Below are 22,223 nucleotides of genomic sequence, written 5' to 3'. Positions count from 1 at the left end.
GGGTTACATTCATTTGTGCTGTGGAATATGTGTTTAATGATGCAAAAATGCGTTGCATTATTTTGTGTTGCGTTTGTTTAACTCTGCACAGCTGTATTACTTTGCCTCCCTAAAATACCTGATGGTCTAATAAAGAACTGAACGGCCAATAGCAAGGCAAGAGAAAGGATAGGTAGGCTGGCAGGCAGAGAGAATGAATAGGAGGAGAAATCTCAAAAAAAGGAGGAGGAGGAAAAGAAAAGGAGAGGAAGAGGAAGAAGAGGAGGAAGAGGAGGAAGAAGAAGAAGAGGGAGAGGAAGAAGAGGAGGGCAAGAGCAAGAAAAGGAGACAGAGAGAAAGATTCCAGGGGCCAATCACCCAGCCAGCCATGGAATAAGAAGAAAATAAAGAGATGTAGAATAAAGAAAGACAAAAAAAACCCAGATGTAGGTAAAGAGAAATGGGATAAGTTAAGTTAGAAAAGTTGGCTAGAAACAAACCAAACTAAGGCTGGACATTCCTAAGTAAGAGTAAGTTTCCATGTATTTATTTCTTTGGGAGCTTGGTGGTTCCCCAAAGAGTGAAAAAAAACTCAGCTACACTACAGAGCATGTTACTGTAGGCTGTGTCAAGTTGACAACAGAACCTTAAGCAGCACGTTGTCTTTTCTCTGTCACAGTCTCTGGACCTCCATCTCAGAGCCATTTCTAGCAGGATAGAACTTCATGTTGACAGTGGGAACATGGGAACAGTTCACTGTGCTCAGCAGGGGTAGAATTGGTTGTACTTCTTAACAGATCAGTTCCTTAGACATGTCAAGGGATTAAGTGCCTGGTTAGTGTTGTCTGGGAAGAGACACAGTGGCATGCTTAATACTGTACCTGAGGTTCACAGTGAGCAAGCAGGTGAGAGTCAGTCTCAGAGTGTGTGCTGCCTATTGCTCTGGACCCAAATTGGATCCACCTAACTTTCTTGCCATCTATGAGCTTGTAACCTCGACTGTGTCCAAATCGTCCATTTCCATGTAGTCCCATTGAAGCGGAAAACACTGTTGACCCTCTGTCTCAGGTACATCTCCTCATTTCTGTTTCTATGTCATTTCTGCCCAGGACTTTCCTCAGAGATTACACTGGACAGAAGGCTCATTCTCTTCACCATCATCTCTTTAAACACATAAACCCCCATGCTCAGATCTCATCTTGAAACTAACACTGGATAGAAGACCCCTTTGAGTAACAGTTTTATCATCATTTTCTTCCTCCTCCTCTTCTTTTCTTTTCTTCTTCTTTTCCTCCTCCTCTTTTTTTCATTCTTATTCCTCCTCCTGCTGCTCTTTCTCCCCCTGCCTGCTCTCTCTCTCTCTCTCTCTCTCTCTCTCTCTCTCTCTCTCTCTCTCTCTCTCTCTTTCCTTCTTTCTTTCTTTCTCTGATGGTAGCCTGGAACAACTCATGAGGTAGCTGAGGAAGACACTGCACTGATCTTCCCACCTCTTCCTCCCAGTTGCATTTCAGGTGAGAGCCACATCTGGTCTTATGTGGTATGGAGGTTGATCCAGGAGCTTCATGCAGGCTCGGCAAGCACTCTTCCAATGAGCTGTTACATTCCTGGTCCCTTATCCTGTCTCTTGAGGAAATGGTAATGACATTGGTCTGCACTCCTTGTTTCCTTTTCTTTGTATCCAGTGACTCATACCAGCTGCTTCAGCCCTCAGTGGACACTGTTATTGCTCAAAATATTCATTTTCTGCAATAGTCATTGGACTCTGTCCTGCATGGCCTTTGTAACATGTTAGTAACTGCTGAGAATTTCTCTTGGATGAGTGAGCTTAGAAAAATAATTTTGCCCAAGTATTGTGGTTGAAAACATCACTGACCCATTTTTATAATTAGATCAGTTATCTTTCTATGATGATATTTCCATTTGTGAATAGGATATTGACAGATTTATTACTTTTTTTCAGTCCATTTTATAGTTATATAAGCCTACTGAGGGCCTTTTACATTTAGGCCATGTGTTGTGTTGAAGTTTCTCTGGTTAACAGAGTTATAAGAATGGATCCCATGTAAAGTAATGCCAGCAGAGGAATGGCTTTGTGAGTGTATGTCCTGTGTGTTGCACAGGGACTCATGTAAGTGAAGGGTTAGTGCTTCCTTACTGTAGTATTTAATAAAATCTCCCCCACCATGCTGGGGCGCATACTCCAGCATGTGCCATGTGCCAGGCAAGTACTTCACTACTGCCTGGGCTGTGATGTAAACAGTTCCTTGATTTTTTTGGAACAATTGCCAGTGAATTCTCAATTTACATTAGGCTTATATGTGAGGTTGACAGTCTTCAGTTCACTCCACAAAACTTATAAGAAGTTGTCTATGTATCTAGGTATTTTGTGTTTCTATTTCTATCAACTATTGGCATGCAGTATTGCTGAATATATTAAATATCTTTTATTTACAGTATAATTTGCCATGTAAGGATTGAATGACACAATTTTTTGTTTTCTGTACCTAGAGTTAATTATGAAATCTAGGTTACCGAAGTTTTAACTGACATTTATTAAATCACACCTGTTTTGATTCAACTTATCATTCTATCCTGTCAAGAGTGTGTGTGTGTGTCTTTGTGTGTATGTGCTGTTTTTTCTGTATGTACTTTTTAGTGTGTGTGTGTACATATATGAATATGCTCATGTATGCACAGAAGTGTGGAGAACAGAGGTAATCTCCAGCATATTTCCACTCTCATTCTGTACCTTTAAGTTTTTGATAAAGTCACCCTGAACATGTAGCTTACTGATTCAGCTAGACTGTCTGGCCAGTCAGGTTCTGGAATCTGGATGTCCCCACCTCTCCAGCATTCACTGTCACACCCAGCTTCTTATATGGGTTCTGGGGATCTTAAATCTTGTTTCCATGCTTGCATGGCAAGACACTTTACCCACTGAGCTCTCTCCCTACCCTAGAAAATGTTTCAATTCTTCCCCTCCAGATCAGATTGTGACTGGTTAGCATGCCATATCATCCTCCAAACTTGTGGTGGAAGTCTGTGGGGAACAGAGATGGGTGATTTCCTTCTCTGAAGCACAGCACAGACAGCATCCTTTACCTTGATCGTGATCAGTTTGCCTTTGGTTGACTGTTTATTCACTCAACCAATTCCTAATCTTCCAGTGGTCATTATGTCCCACTAATCTCATCCTTATCATGACAGATTATTTTTAGATATCCTATTGAAACCTAGTTTTGCTTTATGCTACATTCTATGTTAAAAAATTGTAATCAAATTTCACTGTAACATTATCACAGACTGTCCAGCCCCTTGATAGCCCACTCCCAGGGTCTGGGAAAAATCTATGACCAACTGATGATCTAATCTTTGACAATATTAAATGAATCTAAGTACATAAAATTCTTAGTCCATATACTGTATTCTTCTGAACAGTTCTTTCTCTATACAACTTCTTTTCTGCCCTCATACTCTCTGTCCCTTCTCTTCCTGACCTCTCATAGCCCTAATTATGCTCTTCTGCTATCAATCTCCTCTTTGTCCTCAGTTTCTTCGTCCAAGCTCACTTATTCCTTTCCTCCTCTCCTGACATGATCCAATCCCTACTATGTATGTAAAAGCTCTGCCTTGTTCCTTCTTCTCCAGCCATGCAACTCTGCCCAGACCATGAATCCTGCCCCAGCCTTCACTGCACCTGGTCATGCAATAAAACCTTTTGTCCTCAGTCAATAGCTCTGGAATGCCATTTGGCCTGTCTGGGAAAGGAAGTTCTGAGCTTCATTTGTACAAGAAACAAAGTCATGCATCTAGGCTTAGGAGACAGGTGTTGTCTAGTTCAGATCAGCAGTAGGTCTGAGAAGCTTATACTGTTTACTGTTGTGGCCTAGTAGTATATGAGCACACAAGAAATTCATAGCAAGAAACAGCTGAATAGTAAAAGCCAAATAACACCAAATATTCCTAATATATGGCTTCCCTCTAGAAGGATTCCTTGATCATTCTTGGTATAGCTTTATTATATACAGCTGAATCTCTATTATGTATTCTTGCAGCTTACAGTAATTCCCCTTTTCTATTTTAGTAAAAGAAAATCTTCTTAATAATCTTCCCAGGGGCCCAGAAGAGAAGCTACAAATGGTGCAAATTATTTTCAGGAAAAGAATCTAAGTACACCAAGCTCTTAGTCTGTCTACTTTATTCCTCTGGGATAAGATTCTATCTACCACAGCTTCAGTTCTGTTCTCAAGCCTAGCTCCTTTTTGCCTGATTTCTCTCTACATTTATCTGCTGTCCCCTCTAAGTTCTATCTTAATTCTCTCATCTTAGTTCTACCCCATCTTGGTCTTTCTCATCTCGTTTTTACCCATCTGGCTCTTCCTCATCTGGCTCTTTCTCATCTTCCATTTCATCCCTCTAGTTCTCCAGTCAGAATCTTCAAAATCCTCTCTAAGTCTCTGAGGCTTACAGTTATACACCCATGCAATAGCAGTGCTCTAGCTAAAGCAAGGTCACCAGGCTTGAATTTTTACAGAGTCATAAAGGCAGACAAGAATTTTTCTCAGGCAGTGACCATCAGGCTTTCTTTTACAATCCAAAGAGGGAGTGGAAAGGGATGAGTTCAACTAAGAGCTAAGATTAGTTAATATATCAAAAAGAGAATTTATGTGCTCAGTCTACATTCCTACAAGTGGTTAGGTAAAATGTTAGGATTCTATAATGTTAGTATAAATACCACTAAGGCTGTATAAGAAAGGAGGGTCTGAGCTTAATTTGCCTTAATTCAGGAGATCATTTGGCCTTGGATGCTTGATAGGTATTTCAGATAAAATACACTGTTATGAGTTCTTGGAAGCATACATAGCATACAAGGAAATTACTGCAGGAATTGGTTAGTATATATACAAGAGTTAAATATCACCAAGACTTCTTAAGCCATGGCTTGGCCTCCGGAAAAGTCCTTGACCCTTCCAAGTAGTAGCTTTTGTGATAGTAGCTGAATTCCATTACATTTTCCTGCAGCTTGCAGCATAACATTGAAGATGATTTAGAAGAATTCTAGAGTTCATATTGCACACACATAATCAAGGCGATGCAAAAGGATGGGGTGGAAGTAAGAGTTTTGTTGGATTTTTCTACATTTTCACTTTCTCACAGGGATGATGTGCTGCTAAGGACAGACCACAGGTGGGTGACTTAATTAGAGTGGCAATTAACCCCTTGCAGGGAGAATTATTCTGAATTTCAGTGCCTAGCTTTTGTTTCTGTAAGCTAAAATGAAGGAAAGGTGGAATTAACCATGAGTCAGGACAGTCTTGCAGTGTGGAGTTCTTCGTTCTGCATGTGGTATGACTTCAGTGTTAAGTGTGCAGTTTATTAGGCAGATGCATTTGGGGACTAGTGTGGGGTACGCCTTGACATGAGATTGGCAGTGCTTCAGACCCACTTTGCTGTGATGTCCCTGGTTTTGTCAGTTTGGGGGACAGATTTGGACTCATTTGAAGATGCTGTTGCTAAGTATTTCCAATATATATTGCCTTACTTAAAATTTTCACATATTTTGACTATGTTTTTTACTTCCCCTACCTCTTCCCAGATCCTATCCACTTCAGTCTTGAGTTTATTTGAGAGAAGCGCAACTTTTAATTAAGATTTAGTGATGGAAAGAGCTCCTTTTGACAGTACTCATAATTCTTAAAATCTCAAGTTGTGAGGGAAATGTGACAAGAAAAAGTGTGGATATATTCAAACTCACGTGTCACAGACAGTTCCACTCATGTTTATAGAGACTGTACTTTTAAAAACATGCACTCTCTAATTTTGATTATCATATAGTTTCTACACTAAGTTGTGATTTTAACAACAGGAATAAAATATAATCTACATATCCTACACAGCACTGTGTTTATATGCCACCCACGGTTACCCAAGTTTTAAGTAGCAGTGAAGATAGGCAAATCGGAGGAGCCAGTCCTGCAGTATGGAACCATCTTCTTGGCTCAAAGATTTTAAAAAAATTGTTTATTTACATATCTGTATTTGTTTATAAGTCATGTACACCAAGTGCATGCAGCAGCCTGCAGAGGCTAGAAGAGAGTGTTCAGTGCCCTGGAACTTGAGTCATAGGCAGTTGTGTGGGTGCTGGGAACAGAACTCACGTCCTCTACAAGAGCAGTAAGTACTCTAAACCACTGAGCCATCTTTCAAGCTCCTTGAAGGATTTTATTGTGCTCTGCTTTAGGTATAGATAGATAGCCTGCATCTCCATTTCTAGATGATGACATGGAGCTTATACTGCTGTATAGAATTTTGGACTCAGGAATGATCTATTCAAGCACGCAAAAATGTTGGTTGTTGTCCTGTTAAACTATGTGAGGGTGAGTTCTCATGTGGGTCAGGTTTACATAGAGACAGCCAGAAAGTCACACAAGAGCACAAAGCTTCTCTGCAATAATTCCTGAGGTACCTGGATAATTTTCAAAAACTTTTAGAAGCAGAATCTACCTACTTTGAAGATATTACATTGTTTCCTTAACAGGTGACAAACCACTTCTCTACACACTTCTCAGCTTGATTGGTGTGTCTTCTTAGAGCTTCCAGCAGGTGGCACCAAATCCCCAAAAATTACTAAAGAAATATTTTATAGGCCTGGAGGGAGTAAAAATTATTATTTAGCCAGAAGGTGACATTAGAAGATCTATCTTCAATAACCATTCTCCCTCCCCAACCCTCCCCAAAAGACCAGGCCTCCCAGGGATATCAATTCAGAAGAATACACACACACACACACACACACACACACACACACACACACACACACATATATATATATATATATATATATATATATATATATATATATATATATTCAATATATTGTATTGTATATATATTGTATATATTATATATATAATATACAATTCAGAAGAATATATATATATTCTTCTCCCATATGCCTGTCTGCCTGTATAACATGATGTCAGCTCTCAGGCACATGCCTGTCTGCATGCTGGCATGCTTCCTGCCATGATGATAATGGACTAGCCTTCTGAAATGGTAGGCAAGCCCTCAAAAACACCTCTTTTTTGTAAGAAGTGCCTCGGTCGTGTTGTCTCTCCCTAGCAATAGAACAGTGACTAAGTTAGAGCACTGTCCTCTTCTTGTGACCAGATAGCTCCAGGTGACTTCCTGGGTCCTTCTTTCTTACAGGTGTTTGAACTCTTCTCTGGCTTCCTGATGTACTTTCCTGGTGCCCACAAGCAAATCTTCAAAATTATGCAAGAAGTCCTGGACTATACTGGCCAGAGTGTGGAGAAGCACAGGGCAACCTTGGACCCCAGCAATCCAAGAGACTTCATTGATATCTACCTTCTACGCATGGAGAAGGGAAGTCCTGCGTGAATGAGAGAAGTGATGGGTGAGAGTGAAGGCTGAGGATGTGAGCAGAGGAAAGGGGGGCAGAGGATGGAGGAGAGATAGGAAATGGAGGAGAAGAGATGCAGAAGAATCTAGACATTGAAGACTAGAGAAAGGGAGGAGAAAATGAAATAGGGAGGAAGACGGCTATGAAAGAAACACAGGGCAAGGGACTTTTGCAGAAAAGACCTCAGCAGAACAAAGAGCCTGGGAGACAAAACATGATAAATACCAGGGAGCAAAGTTGAGAGAGAAGACAAAGCAAACAGAGAGCCAGTGACATTATTGAGGAATGAGCCTGCCAATGTGGTCCATACAGTGTGAGACAGAAGGACAGTTCCCAGGATGATGAGCATCTTCCTGTAAGGACCCAGTCATCCCTGACCCTCCCTTCTCTCTCCCATTTGGAACCAGGAGAAGTCCAACCAACACACAGAGTTCCATCACCAGAACCTCATGTTCTCCGTACTGTCCCTCTTCTTTGCTGGCACTGAGACCAGCAGCACCACACTCCGCTATGGCTTCCTGCTCATGCTCAAATATCCCCATATTACAGGTGCGCCACAGGAGGCTGGTTAAAGGATCTTCTAGTTCCTTTTGGCTGTGGAGGTTTGTGTGGATGAGAGAGACATGGGCCTCTTACATCTGAAGTTCTGAAGTCTTTGGTCTACTTCTAAACTAGGGCAGTGCTGTGGGTGGTGTGTGAAGGAACACTCAGCTGGCCCCTTTTCTGCTATCACTTAAAGGTTGATCTATCATTCCAACCATCCATCCATCCATCCATCCTTCCTCCCTTCTTTCCTTATGTCTTTACATCCATCCATTCACTAAACTGTACAGTGTTCATGAGGGAGATTGGTCTGTAATTCTCTTTCTTTGTTGCATCTTTGTGTGGCTTGGGAATCAAAGTAACTGTAGCCTCATAAAAGGAGTTTGGTAGTGTTCCTTCTGTTTCTATTGTGTGGAACAATTTAAAGAGTATTGGTGTTAACTCTTCTTTGAAAATCTGGTAGAATTCTGCATTGAAACCATTTGGTCCTGAGCTTTTTTTGGTTGGGAGACTTTTAATGACTGTTTCTATTTCCTTAGGGGTTGTTGGTCTATTTAAATTGTTTATCTGGTCTTGATTTAACTTTGATATGTGGTACCCATCCAGAAAATTGTCCATTTCTTTTAGATTTTCCAATTTTGTGGAGTACAGGTTTTTGAAGTATGACCTGAAGATTCTCTGGATTTCCTCATTGTCAGTTGTTATGTCTCCCTTTTCATTTCTGATTTTGCTAATTTGAATGCTCTCCCTCTGCCTTTTGGTTAGTCTGGATAAGGGCTTATCAGTCTTGTTGTTGATTATTTTCTGGCATCTGTTTCTCTTGGGTGAGTTTGCTTCTTTTTGTTCTAGAGCTTTCAGTTGTGCTGTTAAGTCACTAGTATGAGATTTCTCCAACTTCTTTATGTGGGCATTTAGTGCTATGAACTTTCCTCTTAGCACTGCTTTCATAGTGTCCCATAAGTTTGGGTATGTAGTATATTCATTTTCATTGATCTCTAGGAAGTCTTTAATTTCTTTCTTTATTTGTTCCTTGACCCATTGGTGATTCAGTTGAGCATTATTCAGTTTCCATGAGATTGTAGGCTTTCTTTAGTTTTTGTTGTTGAAATCTAACTTTAAACCATGGTGGTCTGATAGAATGCAGGAGGTTATTCCAATTGTTTTTTATCTGTTGAGATTTGCTTTGTGGCCAAGTAAGTGGTCAATTTTAGAGAAGGTTCCATGGGGTGCTGAGAAGAATTTATATTCTTTTTTGTTAGGATGGAATGTTCTGTAGATATTGATTAAGTCCATTTGAGTCATAACATCAGTTAAGTCCTTTATTTCTCTGTTAAGTTTCAATTTGGCAAATCTGTCCAACGGTGAAAGTGGGATGTTGAAGTCTCCCACTATTAATGTGTGGGGTTTTATATGTGATTTAAGCTTTAGTAATGTTTCTTTTACATATGTGGGTGCCCTTGTGTTTGGGGCATAAATGTTCAGAATTGAAACTTCTTGGTGGATCTTTCCTATGATGAGGATGTAATGCCCTTCTTGATCTCTTTTGATTGATTTTAGTTTGAAGTCTATTTTGCTGGATATTAGGATGACTACACCCACTTGCTTCTTAAGACCATTTGATTGGAAAGTCTTTTCCCAGCCTTTTATTCTTAGGTAGTGTCTATCTTTGAATTTGAGGTATGTTTCTTGTATGCAGCAGGAAGATGGGTCCTGTTTTCATATCCATTCTGTTAGCCTGTGTCTTTTTATAGGTGAATTAAATCCATTGATATTAAGGGATATTAATGACCAGTGATTGTTAATTCCTATTATCTTTTGGTGGTAGTGTGTGTGTATTTCTCTTCTTTGGGATTTACTGCTGTGGGGTTATCTATTGCCTGTGTTTTTGTGGGTGTATCTGACTTCCTTAGGTTGGATTTTTCCTTCTATTGCTTTCTGTAGGGCTGGATTTGTGGATAGGTATTGTTTAAATCTGGTTTTGTCTTGGAATGTCTTGTTCACTCCGTCTATGGTGATTGAAAGTTTTGCTGGGTATATTAGTCTAGGCTGGCATCCTTGGTCTCTTAGTGTCTGTATTACTTCTGTCCAGGACCTTCTGGCTTTCAAAGTCTCCACTGAGAAGTCAGGTGTTATTCTGATGGGTCTGCCTTTATAAGTCACTTGGTCTTTTTCCTTTGCTGCTCTTAATATTCTTTCATTATTCTGTTTGTTTAGTTGTTTAATTATTATGTGGGGAGGGAACTTTTGGGGGGGTCTAGTCTATTTGGTGTTCTATAAGCTTCTTGTATCTTCATAGGTATTTCCTTCTTTAACTTGAGAAAGTTTTCTTCCATGATATTGTTGAATATATTTTCTGTGTCCTTGAGTTGGTATTCTTCTCCTTCCTCTATCCCTATTATTCTTAGGTTTGGTCTTTTCATGGTGCTCCAGATTTCCTGTACATTTTGTGTCATGACTTTTTTGGCGTTGGTGTTTTCTTTGACTGACGAATCTATTTCCTCTACTGTATCCTCTACACTAGAGATTCTGTCTCTTGTATTCTGTTGGTTATGCTTGCATCTATGTTTCCTGTTTGTTTACTCAGATTTTCTATTTCCATCATTTTCTCTGTTTGTTTTTATTTTATTGTTTCTATTTCAATTTTCAGATCTTGAACTGTTCCCTTCACATGTTTAATTGCTTTTTCGTGGTTTTCTTGGCTTTCTTTAAGGGATTTATTGATTTCTTCCAATTTTTTGCTTGTCTTTTCCTTAGTTTCCTTAAGAGAATTTTGCATTTTTTTCTTTAAAGGCTTTCATCTTCATGAAGCTATTTTTAAGGTCACTTTCTTCTGCTTCTTCTACATTGTGATGTTTCAAGTCTTGCTGTTGTAGGAAGGCCAAGTTCTGGTGATTCTGTATTACTCTTTATGCTGTATGTGTTTTTGCACTGGCATCTACCCATCTCTTCCTCTAATAGGTGCAAGAGGTGCCTGTGTCAGTGTGAGCTGCTATTGGTCCACTCTGTGCCTGTTGTGTCTATGTCTCAGGGGGCCTCTCTGGGTTCAATTTTAGCTCTTGGTTTAATGGAGCTGGCAGATTCTGTATCTTGGTCCAATTCAAGCTAGCTGATTCTATGACTCAGGGAGCCGCTCTTGGTCTCATCAGGACTCTTGATCTAGTCAGAGCTAGTGGATTCTGTGTCTCAGGAAGCCACTCTTGGTACAATGAGAGCTGGTAGATTCCTTGTCTCAGGAAGTTACTGGGGTCACAGGCAGATGGGTATTGGGGTAGGGTGTGGGTCTTGTAGATTGCAGGGTCCAGTGGGGTGTTTTGATGTGGGGGAGCCTGGCTGCGGGAGTTTTACCTGCTGGCCAGCAACTGGGGCAGAGTTGGGTGGGGATTCTGGAGAAGGGATTTTAAGGACAGGCATTCAGGGGTAATTAATGCTGCATTTAAAGTCAGAGGGACAATCAGGTCAATGTCAGTGTCTCTTTGTACTTTGAGATTTTGCGGAGGCCAGTGCTGATTGAGGGGAGCCTCTGCAGAGCCTTGGAATTAACACGTTTAGGACTTCAAAGGCCTCTGGTTTGCTAGTGCCATCTGCTCCAATAGGACATCATCTGAGAGAGTGACAACTTGAGCCTTTGCTCAGCTATGTTGTTCTGATAACTGAGACTGTCCACTTCAAATGACTGCCATTTTCTTATAAATGTTTTGCCTCATTCATAAAATAGGAGTATTTTGGGGGCTTGGTTAATAAAACACATTCAAATTGCTTTTGAGTGCTGGACTATGTCCTATATTTCAAATATATTAACTTGCACAATTTTATCCATATATGTACAATACCTGTGAGATCTCTGTTTCATGGGTTCATTCTCTGTTTGCTTAGGACTAGGGTCAAGGATTTTATAAAGTCTTGACTAATTCCTGACCTAGAGACCAAAACCCAGGGTTTTCAAATATAAATTTATCAATCACCCCAGGCCTCATGCTGTGTACATTGTGGAAATGGATGTCGCAGTTCCTCAGGTAGGTAGGAATCAATCTACCTCAAGATGCATCTATACCATTCTTGGGTATGTACCCAAAGGACACTTCATCCTTCCACAGAGAGACTTGCACAACCATGTTCATTGCTGCTCTATTCATAATAGCCAGGAATTGAACATTTCCAAAAATGGAAACCTAATACAGTAAAATGTTCCTAAAATATATTCATCTATGAAGGCAATCTAATTGAAATTGTCAAATAATGAGGGAGACAGAGTTCCAAATGAAACTTCCAATATTGTGATTGGGTTACATCTAATTGAGTTGTTGGCCAAAGAGGTCCCTTGGGAGCTCCCAAATAACCCAGGTTGTTGCCAAGACAATAGGTTCTTCTCCACAAACTGGCAGCAAGGCCCCATTGCTGAAACAATTCCTACACAACTCACTGAACATGGAGAGTTTGAGCTGGTGTCTACATAGAGCCTTCACCCTACATTCTAGCATCTTTGGCACTAGTATGTCTACAAGATATACCAGTGTAGAGGTTCTCAAACTTCCCAATGCTGTGACCCTTTAATATAGTTCCTCATGCTATGGTGACCCCTGACCATAAAATTATAACATTGCTACTTCATAACTGTAATTTGGTTACTGTTACAGATAGTAATGTAAATGTCTGCTATGCAAGCTATCTGATATGCAGATATGCAGCCCCCAAAGGGGTCAAGATCCACAGGCTGAGAACTGCTGTGCTGAGGCAATGATGACACAAACCTATGGGAATAACCAACTGATGTCTGATTTGACCTAAGGCCCGTTCCATGAGATGGGACCCGTACCTGACACTGTTTGGGTGACCAAGAACTACAAAGCCAAGAGACTTAGAGTAAACCCAAATATTGCTATTCTAACAAACAGAACAAACCAAAACAGAATACATAGCAATAAAGTGATTCCTAATGACATTAGACATAGATCATTGCTTTACTCAGGCATCATGAGAAAAATTTCTCCTAGAGCAGATGGGAACAAATGCAGAGACCCACAGCCAGACATTATACAGAGAGTGAGAAACCTTGGAATACTTGGCCCTAAAACTGATGTGTCCATCAAAACCTTCCCCCCAGGACTCAGGAAAAATTGTAAGAGAGAAGGCAGAAAGTGTAAGAGCCAGCGGGATTGGAGGACACCAAGAGACCAATATCCTCTAACTTAACATGATCAAAGCACATATGAACTAACAGACTGCAGCAGCATGCACAGGGTTCTTCATGGCTCTGTATCAGGTCCTCTGTGTATATTTTATGGTTTCCAGTTTAGTGTTTTGGATCTCTGCTTCTTGTGCTTTCTCTTGGGCTCTTTTCCTTCTGTTTGTTTTGTCCAATTCAAATGTCTTAGTTTTTGTTTTGTCTTATTATATTATTTATCATCCCTTATTAGCCTGTTTGTGTTCTAACGAGAGACAGAAAGGGGGTGAATGTTGGTGGGATGGTAGGTGGGGAGGAACTGGGAAGAGCAGATGGAGAGGATATAATACTCAAGATATATTATGTGAGAAAAAAAATCTATTTTCAATAAAAGGAAACAAAAAGGAAGTAAAAATGAAGCTGAGCATAAACTGACCCAGACAAAAAGCAAATACAGGGGAGGTAGAAAGCAGAGGTCCATGTTTCTACTCAGTAAAGGAAGTGATCTTTTAGATTAAGTTAGGACAAAAGTTCTCCGTATACAATTCTGGCAGGAGAACCTCTCTCCCTTACAGTAGTTAACACAGTAGAGGCAGTGAACCTGAGAGGCACCAAACAGGGCAATAGAAAGATAAAAATGGAAGGACAAATCCTTCCTCAGCAGGAGGGAACAGGCTTATGTATGTCACTGAACATATCACAGAAGGAAACACCTCAACTGTGCTAATGACAGTCTGTGCCTCATAGAAATGGAACGACTGTGAGCACAGGCGAGAATTTTCTGCAGGACATAAAGACAGCTTTAGCAGATTATCCAGGGAGAACAATGGAGGAAGAGGACTACACAGTGTGTCTGCCGAACTCAGCAACAGACCGGGAAAATTCCTGACTCACAGAACAAACATAGGAGCTTTATTCAGTTGATTTAGAGGGCCTTGTTCTCCTGGTGTCCTCCATCCCCTGTGGCTCTTACACTCTGCCTCCTTCAGAGTTCCCTGAGCAATGAGGGGAGAGAATTGATGGAGACATCCCACTTAGAAATGAGTCCCCTCCCTCCCTCCCTCCCTCCCTCCCTCCCTCCCTCTCTCCCTCCCTCCCTCCCTCCCTCCCTCCCTCTCTCTCTCTCTCTCTCTCTCTCTCTCTCTCTCTCTCTCTCTCTCTCTCTCTCTCTCTCTCTCTCATATGTGACCATGGGTCTCTGTATTTGTTCCCATCTTCTGCAGGAGGAAGCTTAACGGATGATGACTGAAGAAAGCACTGATCTATGGGTATTTCAGAATATCAATAGGAGCCACTATATTACTACTTTTATTTTTTTAGATCAGTAGTATTTGATTTTTACCTAGGTCTCTTGACTATGTAGTCCCTGGTTCTTGGTCCAACAGTGTCAGATAAGGGTTCCTTCTCATGGAGTGGGACTTAAGTCAAGTCAGACATGGTCTGGCACCCCCACAAGTCTGTGACACCATTGCCCTTGCATATTTTGAAGTCAGGTTATGAAAATATGTCTCACATTCATTTATATTTTCTTTTTTGAGCATGACTGTTTTGTTCAAATGCATGTATGTGCACTGTGTGTATGTCTGTTGTTCCTAGTGGTCAGAAGAAGATGTCAGATCCCTTGGAAACAAAGTTACAGACAGCCAGTTGTGAGCCATCACTTAAATGCTGGAACCAAACCTAGGTCCTCTGGAAAAACAGCCAGTGTTCTTAATCACTAAGACATCTCTCCTGACATGACCGACTATTGTCTTTCTGAATTAATTGAATGATACTCTAAGAACAAAATGTTTTCATTTAAATAAAATGTGCTTTCTTGTGTTGGACCTCATGCTTGGAAAAACATGAACACACAGGTTGGCTAAAGCTACAAGTAATGACAGCATCCACAGGCGAAAATGCTATCATCACTCCTAATTTTATCTGTACTTTGGATGCCATTTTTACTCTGTGTTCTTTATCAGTGACTAATTTCAGGGTATCATTCACTGCATGGAGAAATTTACTAATTCTTACTTTTCAGGAGAAAATGAGATAAATTCAGATGTCTTTGAAAACTCATTTACTAAGATTTGGAAAATGGATGTCAGGATATCAGGATGTCATTATCATCACATAATGCTGAGTTCTAAAATGAAGAATGCAGAGGAGTCCTTGCCTTGATATCACACCTTATGATTTTTCTGATGTACAATATATAAGTATTATAACATAGTGTAAGATCTAGAATATCAGCTCCAAGCCATGAAGCAACCACTTCATGTCATGTCAGGTTATTGTTGTGCCCTGGGCGCAAGACCCCCGAAGAGACCACCAGAGACACAAATTCACCGAAACGCAAAAGCAAGGTTTATTGAAGCAGGTCAAGCCACAAGGCAGGGACCTTGTCAAGTCATCCAACACAGCAGAGGCTGGAGGAGGTTCCCGCCCCTCTGCAAGCTCAGGTTTTAAAGGCAAAAACCACAAGATTACATCATTTAGGGGCGCTAGTATGGGTACAATTCTGATTGGCTCAAGTTTTAGGGGCATTCCAGAATTTCTATGTTATCTTACTTTGTAGTTTTAACCAGTTGTTTGTCAAACTTTATAAATTACCTCCGGCACTGGGGCATTCTGTGGTTAATCAATTGTTACCAGATAGTCCTTCAAACATCCTGACTTTGTTGACCATCTCCAGCATTGGGGTGTTCTATGGTTAATCAGTTGCTCCCAGTTGGCTCTTCAAACATCCTGACTTTGTCCTGGGACCTATGTCAGCAGCTCTGAGAATTTTGAAACTCAGGCCTCTTTCAAGCTGGGGTGAGGGGCTTGCTTGAAATGGGGGCACGTTGGTTCTTCAGTTATGATTGAGAATGACTGATGTCAGGGCTGACACAGCTCTGAGAGTGTTTACACAGCATGAATTCCATGGATGTGCTGCTAAATGCCTGACATTATCCACATTCAGGAAAAGGCAAACCGCTTGGTGAACAGACTCACAGTCATATCACAGGTCGGAAATGCAGGCTTCTGACACAACCCTATTTCCTTCATTTTAGTTGGAGACATTCTGGTCTTATAGTGGGGCTCTTATGCTCGGATTTAGGAGCTCTAATTCTTTTTATTTCATTACATTCATCACTGCTAATAAAAAGCAGAAATTTATAATCATTCCCACATGCAAATCATTTTGTGAGCACTTAACACATGTACTATTAATTTAGTCTTTTTGCAACCCCACCCTACGGATTTTATTATTTTGGTTAATTTGGCAAAGCTTGCCTGGTTTTATGGTAGTTTTTCCCTTTGTGCTTAATTTAATTAGTTTCTATTTCATGAAATATTTATGTATAACCACTTTATACCAGGCATTATCATAGTAGAACATCTTTTAAATAAGTAAAAACATTTTAAAAGGTACACTGAAAATTAAATGCTTTCTACTCTGTCTCATAGGAAAAAAAGAAACTCATATGAAGAGCAAAAGTAACTGCAACATACACTCTTTGATTGCTCTGTCTCTCTCCACTGTGCATATCATCCTCCAACTGTGTTAGCATCTCATGCTTCTACTTACTCAGTCATCACATTTCCTACTGTCCACTGGTCAGGAAAATACACCTCATGTTGCTTTGTGGTGAATATTCACATTCTTATACATGCACGCTCTGGTTTCTGTGTTATTTAGAAAAGGTTCTCTGCTGACTTCTGGTTCCCACACATCTTCCCAGGCTCCAGTTCTGCTCACATTTCCCAACTCCCATTTCCCACCTCCTTTTCCGTTGCTTTCTATGAACTCTTTGGAATAGGCTTTCCATTCACTCTTCTATGGGAGACATTCTAATCAAGGGCTTTCTGTAACATGCTGACTCTATTCTGTCAGTGTGCCAGGGATGATACCAGATCATGCTGTTTGATTTCTCTAACTCTGCAGTGGAACCCCAACTCCAGGATGCTGACACACCCAGCAGTGTTTTGATTGTTCAAGGTGGGTTTTGCTATCCTCCTTCTTTTACTTATTTAAGCTTGAAACCTTTTCTTCTCATCCAATCACTTACCTTGACACACAAATGGCTGATTACTGAGAGCAGTCATTGTAAAGCAATCCCTTTGAATAAAGAACTAGTAAAAAGTTACTTTGAAACCTGTTTTGTGAGTTTATCTCTTTAGAAGTGAAGCAGGTCAGCAGGGTAAACTGTGTTTGCCTTTCTCAGCAAGAGTTCTAGTAGCTCTAGAAAAGAGAGGCCTGAGGCATGATTTAAATGAGTTAACAATGCCACTGCAGCCTTGGGGAAGGAGCTGATGTGTTTGCCCTGTTAAAGCTACAGTTAGTAAGTCAATATCATCAGAGACCTGAGGAGGATACATTATAGCAGGAATTTATAATCCAGCTGGCCTCTGTATTGATGAAAATGGCAGAGACTTACCTACTGGCTAGACAGCTGCACTAGGCTCCAGTGATCTTCATGGCTTCCTTGGTGAGTCTTCTGCTGTCATACAGGCCAACATTAAATCTTCTGCAAAAGACAGCATCTGCCTTTTAAATAAGAACCCTAATCCTAGCAACAGGATCAGTATGAGTTCATGGAGGTTAATTAACCCCTTGATGAGTTAATACCAGCATGGCATAATCAACACTTTTCAACATCACCAGCTCTTGAAAGGGAAAACTCAGTAGCCATCTTGAGAGACGCTTCCCCCTCCCCTCCTCCAAAGGTATTTGCTGACCAGCAGTTGTAGAAGTGATCAGAAGTTGAATGTAAGGCTGGGACAATAAATCTATGTATCCTGGACTTGGCAAAAAAAGATATGGGGAGTAATGGGCTCAACTGACCAGAAGTTGACCTTAGAGGAGAATAGGACTGGAACAATAAATCTGAATGAATATCCCAGTTTCAACAAAAGCAGGACATAAGGAGTAAAAATTTTATGTCTCTGTAGATACCCTGAATCCTGTGAGTCATCAGTAACCTCAGCCAGTAACTTCAAAGAACTGCCTCACCTGTAGCCCCTCGTCCAATTCCAGGCTGCATGTAAACCTTTCCTATATAAACCCCTCCAAGTGAGTGCTGGGGCCGTCCTCCTCCACCCGCTGTGTCGGATGTTGGATGGCGGACCAAGCTTGTGTTGTTAATAAAACCTCTGTGTGCTTACATCGGACAATGGCTATGTGGTGGTCTTGCTTGGGGGTCTTGCAACCTGGGCACAACACTCTGAGGTCCATGGTTCCAACATTTGAGCTTTTGGAGGAAAGCTTGTTACTTAAACCACAACAGGGGCTGCCTGAAGAGCAAAAATGCACAGACATTTTAACATTTTAACATTTGATTTTTGTGGAACTTAAGGACAAAATTAAGATCAGTTGTGGCAGCTACATGACATTTGACTTTGTCTGCTGGGTAAAAATAGCTCAGTAATCAAAGTTAAGGTGACCTAAAACAAATAATCACTGGGTATGTATTCTAGTTTCAGATGAATAATTTCCTATCAAATGCCCCCCTCCCCGTGCTGGAACTCACTCCATAGCCCAGAATGGCCTCAAACTCACAGAGATCCACCTGCCTCTGCCTCCCAAGTGCTGGGATTAAAGGCGTGCGCCACCACACCCAGCTTTCTTTTTTGATTTATATATGTGTATATACATGTATTTTAGAATTTTTTGAAATTTATTTCTAAATGTCACTGTTTTAAAAGGCAACAGATTTGTAGTAAATATACTTGGAAAAAGTAAAAACTTAGCACAATATATGAAATTTGACATAGTAAAATTTGAATACAGTGTTCTGGATCCAAGTAGAATAGAAGTAGGTAAGGTCTGTGGTGACCTCAGCATTCTGTGGTGTATGCTGAGATCAACCAAGGTTTAGGATAGCTACTTCACACTTACATCAGTGCTGACTGGAAGCCAAGGAAATCTATTTGAGGCTAGCTGTTCAGAGAAACGATAGGGCTAAGGTTCCCTGTAAATCAGTTCTTTTTAAGGTGATCTGTTCTCTTTTGATAGCAATTGAGGTGAAGGCAAACACAGAGCCCTTACAAAGACCAAGCGGCAAATGACTAATTGTTTCCAGTCTTTGTTCTAGCTCACCTTTAATTTGATTTGCTTTCATGTATTAATTGGTATTCACAGATAAATTCTGTCAGGCCAAAGTTTCAACTGTACTTCCAACTTCAGGATGCTCCCAAGCAGAATTAATGACATTTCTAAGTTAAAAACAAAACAAAAAGAAGTAAGTCACTGTTCTTCATTTTTCCTGAAAAATGGGGGCATTTTAACAATGTCATTACTGCATACAGAGGAATGTACTTATTGGTCCACTGGCACAGGATGCTGAGGCAGGAGGATCACATGATTTTAATATGTCATTCTGGACAACACGAAGACCTTCCTTCAAACAAGCAAAGCAAAGCAAAGCAAAGGAAACTACAGCAGAGAACATTTTGATTTTGATATAGGTTAAAGAACACTCTTGCTCACTAGGAGAATGGAATTCCAAGGACACTCTTCTCTGTTTTCCTCTCTGTGTTGTTTCATAGCAAACCCACATGTTGGTCCACTTTATTCCATACTAAAGAAATCTGCATTTTTTGGAGGTACCTACCCCCACTTTTTCTGCAGACCGTTGGGTTCTCCCTTCCTGGTCTTGAACACTCTACCATCTCTGCCCCGGTCACCTATGGTCTAGATCTCAGGTTCTCACTCTGTGCCCACGTTCTCTGAGTACGGGCACTCTCTCAGCCTCATTGCTGACCTGTATTCCCCACTGAACCCAAAACACTTATCTGGATATGCTGGTTAGGACAAGATAAACTATTCATGCTGTTCATGTGCACAAGGTTGAGGGTCCTCATCACAGTTCCTCAGAAGAGGTAATTACACAGTGGGATACACTTATCACTACTCTTTAGATAAAAGACACATTTATGATCCCTTTAAATGCCTACAGAAATTCTTCAAAACATTTCCCATTGGCTTATGTGTCCAATTACATTCACATTCTCCTACATTGTAACTTCAGAGTGACAGCAGAAGTTGGCTCTGTACTGTCCTTGCATGTATGTGGTGTTTGTCACACCACCTGGAGGGTGGTCAGCAGCCACTCATCACCACGTTTGTCCTAGTGGGACTTGCAGAACTGGTACACTGGGCTAACACAGTCCCTGTACTGAAAGGTCCGGCCTTGTGGTGTTTACATTGCAGAGAGCAATAAATAAGCACACGACACAAAGCAGGCCACCCTCAGTGTCTGGATTTAAATTATCCCTGGTGATTGTTGGGAAGAAATGTTTTTATCACCAGCCATAGCAACTTTTTGAATACCAATCATTTTCACTCTTTCACAAGATAAAATAATAATAAGTTCAGGCTGTGACGATGGCCCAGTAGTTATGAGCATTTGTTGTCCTTTCAGAGGACCTGAGTTTGGTTCCCAGCATCCATGTTAGGCATCTCACAACTGCCCATAACTCAGTTTCAGGGTATCAACACTGTCCTGTCTCAGCAGGCTCCTGCATGTGTATGATGTACATAAACTCATAGAGACATACATATGTACACATTAAATAATAAAAACAAATAAATCTTTAAAAATAATCTCTAGTCAATTTTTACAAATATTATCAGAATCGCTTGGAAATACATTCAATAATCAACCAAGGATTTTTATATAATAAAATGAATAACTACCCTAATTTTCATCAGAGAGCTTTTATCCAGTAATTGATGGAAGCAGATGAAGAGATCCACAGCCAAATACTGGGCTGAGCTCCTGGAGTCCTGCTGAAGAAAGGGAGGAGGGATCGTATGAGCCAGGGGGGTCAAGGTCATGAGAGGGGACCCACAGAGACAGCTGACCAGAGCTTGTGGGGGTTCATGGACTCTGGACCTACAGTTAGGGAGCCTGCATGGGACCAACCTAGGTCCTCTGCATGTGTGTGACAGTTGTGTAGCTTGGTCTGTTTGTGAGGAGGCTCCTAGCAATGAGATCATGACCTGTCCCTGGTGCTTAGCTGGCTTTTGGGAAACTGTTCCCCATGCTGGATTACTTCACCCAGCCTTGATGCATTGGGAGGAGCTCGGGCCTTCCTCAACTTGATGTGCCTTGCTTTATTCATGCCCAAGGGAGGCCTGCCCCTTTCTGAATGGAGATAGAGGAGGGGTGGGTGGGGAGGGGGTAGATGGGAGGCTGGGGGTATGGAACAGGAGGAGAGGAGGGAGGGGAAACTGTGGTTGGTATGTAAAATAAATAAAAAATAATAAAAATATATAAATAAAATGACTAAAATAGCAGCTACCTAATTACTGACCAACGAACTCATTGATGAACGTTTTGTGTGCAATCCACACTAACACAGAGAGGGAGGGGCTAATTCCATCTTCTCTCAATGATACACCAACTATGCATGATAAATTCCAAAAGTTAAAAAATGCCTCATTCATCCATGTCTGTGTGCCACATGAATGCCTAGTGCTTCTGGGCCAGAAGAGGGTGTCAGATGCCCTGGAACTGGAGGGGGAGATGGTTGTGACCCACCATCTGAGTGCTGATAACTGAACCCAAATCCTCGGAACAGCAGCCAGTGCTCTTAACTGCCGAGCCATTTCTTCAGCCTGGGTGGGTGCCTGGCTCCAGGTGCAGAAGGTTTAGTTCAGGTGCATAGGATGAAGTTATTCTTGATCCTTTGAATTTTAACAAAGCTTCAAAAATGATTTGATAAATTATATCTGTAGCCTGGCACTGGTGGTGTTCTATAGTGCAAGTTCCAGGACAGCCAAGGCTACACAGAGAAACCCTGTCTTGAAAGAACCCAAAAAATTATGTCTAGAAATAAGTTTTTATTTGAACCAATTTTTATGGTTTCATGGAACAGTTTGGTTTGAGCACTCTGTAACACACTATCCCTTTCACAAATGTTTTCAGAGTTGGTTTGAGCACTCTGTAACACACTATCCCTTTCACAAATGTTCTCAGAGGAGAGCACCAGCAACTTGTGTATAGGACGCAGTTATCTGCTGGCCCACACTGCAGGTAGACTCCAGATTCCAGTCGCTGTTGCAGACAGTAGGGTGGAGACCGAATCCTCCCTCTCTCTCTGGTGTCCTTTGCCCTGATTCTTTCCATCATGTGAAGCCCAGCA

General features: G+C 41.0%; 2 long non-coding RNA genes across 6 annotated transcripts in view; one reads left to right on the top strand and one right to left on the bottom strand.

The window, feature by feature from the left end:
* The window catches only part of LOC107399440 (uncharacterized), a 31,712-nt gene extending 13,464 nt beyond the window's left edge, over positions 1 to 18,248 (top strand). For 4 of the 5 annotated variants that reach the window (XR_013041744.1, XR_013041743.1, XR_006071742.2 and 1 more), the window contains 2 exons: positions 7,189 to 17,073; positions 18,027 to 18,248. This is a non-coding gene — a long non-coding RNA (uncharacterized LOC107399440). Of the gene's footprint in view, positions 1 to 5,001; positions 5,167 to 7,188; positions 17,074 to 18,026 lie in introns of all 5 variants that reach the window. The other variant, XR_013041747.1, reaches the window with a different exon arrangement.
* On the bottom strand, positions 16,093 to 21,178 carry LOC121828977 (uncharacterized). The gene is made up of 5 exons (XR_013041742.1): positions 20,773 to 21,178; positions 19,174 to 19,289; positions 18,240 to 18,368; positions 17,513 to 17,602; positions 16,093 to 16,229 (listed from the first exon to the last, which is right to left on the bottom strand). It is a non-coding gene; the product is annotated as an uncharacterized LOC121828977 (long non-coding RNA).
* Between the last annotated feature and the right edge of the window lie 1,045 nt (positions 21,179 to 22,223).

This window comes from Peromyscus maniculatus, chromosome 1 (genome assembly GCF_049852395.1).
Source record: "Peromyscus maniculatus bairdii isolate BWxNUB_F1_BW_parent chromosome 1, HU_Pman_BW_mat_3.1, whole genome shotgun sequence".
NCBI lineage: Eukaryota > Metazoa > Chordata > Mammalia > Rodentia > Cricetidae > Peromyscus > Peromyscus maniculatus.
This window is presented reverse-complemented; position numbering and strand designations above follow the sequence as displayed.